The sequence below is a fragment of the Myotis davidii genome, unplaced genomic scaffold (assembly GCF_000327345.1).
Source record: "Myotis davidii unplaced genomic scaffold, ASM32734v1 scaffold1134, whole genome shotgun sequence".
Lineage (NCBI taxonomy): Eukaryota > Metazoa > Chordata > Mammalia > Chiroptera > Vespertilionidae > Myotis > Myotis davidii.
Window position 1 is genome coordinate 93,557 of NW_006286229.1, and position 1,305 is coordinate 94,861.

The 1,305-nt window shown below is 52.0% G+C and overlaps 1 long non-coding RNA gene across 1 annotated transcript in view; it reads right to left on the bottom strand.

The window, feature by feature from the left end:
* LOC107182075 overlaps window positions 1–1,305 on the bottom strand; it is a 9,885-nt gene that overhangs the window by 6,049 nt on the left and 2,531 nt on the right. The window lies entirely within an intron of this gene.

Sequence of the window (1,305 nt, forward strand, 5' to 3'; positions counted from 1 at the left end):
GGATGGTCCCCGTGCCCAAGCCTGAAGCCTGGGTCAGAGGCGTCAGGCTGGGGCAGGGGGTGGAGCAAGTCATTAGAGGGAGATGGGGGTCCCCTGCCCAGGCATGATTCCTGGGCCAGAGGCCTCAGGCCTGGGCTGGGGTCAGAGCCAGTGATCGGGGGGAGATGGGGGTCCCCTGTCCAAGCCTGACATCTCTGGAGGAGGCGTCAGGCCTGGGCAAGGGGCCGATCCTGCGATTGGAAGGTGATGGGGGTCAACGCCTGAGGGCTCCCAGTATGTGAGAGGGGGCAGGCTGGGCTGAGGGACACTCCCCCGACACACACACCAAGTGCACGAATTTCGTGCACCTGGCCCCTAGTTTATTATAATCAAGTAGAGGGGGTCCTTGAATTAGCAGTATAAAATGCATTGTCCAACAGCCTAAGTGCCCATCAGTAGATGAATGGAATAAAAAAAATAAATAAATAAATAAATAAATAAAATGCATTGTCCTAAATACAATGACATTTAAGCACTAACCCTTGGTTTAATGATAATGTAAATATTTATGCAAATAAAAGTAATAAAATATTATAAAAACTAAAATATTTCATTAGTGTCATGGCTGGTGTTGCTCAGTTGTTAGAGCATTAGTCTGCACACTGAAGGGTCACAGGTTCACTTCCAGGTCAAGGGCACATACCTGGGTTGCCAGTTCATTCCCTGTATCTCTCTCAGATCGATGTTTCTATCTATCTATCTATCTATCTATCTATCTATCTATCATCTGTCTATCTCTCTTCCCCCTTCCTCCCTTCTACTCTCTCTAAAAATAATGGGGGGCGGGGGGATATATATTATATATCCTGTATAATAAAGAGCTAATATGCAAATGGTTGTCACACCCTCACTCCATCACGCCGTAACAGCTCAGACACTCAACACTGGGGAGAGAGAAATGGGGGCCAGCCGGACACAAATGAGCTCGAGAGAGAGGAATAGAGACCAGCCAAGCACAAATGAGCTCACAAGAGAAGAATGGGGACCAGCCAGGCACAAATGAGCTTATGAGAGAGAAATGGGGACCAGCCAGGCTGCAGCCTGGGAGAGAGACAAGCTGCACCCCGCAGTCCCAGGTGCCAGTGGCTGGGGCTACGGCCTGGGAGAGGGGCAAGCCACCTGCCCCATGGTCCTGGGCACCTGCAGCTGCAGCCGGCCTGGATGAAGCTGGCCTGGGTCCTGGGTGCCTGCGGCCGGCCAGAGGGAGGGAAGCCCGGGTCCCGGGTGCCTGCGACTGGCTGGTGGAGGGAATTCTATGTCCCAGGT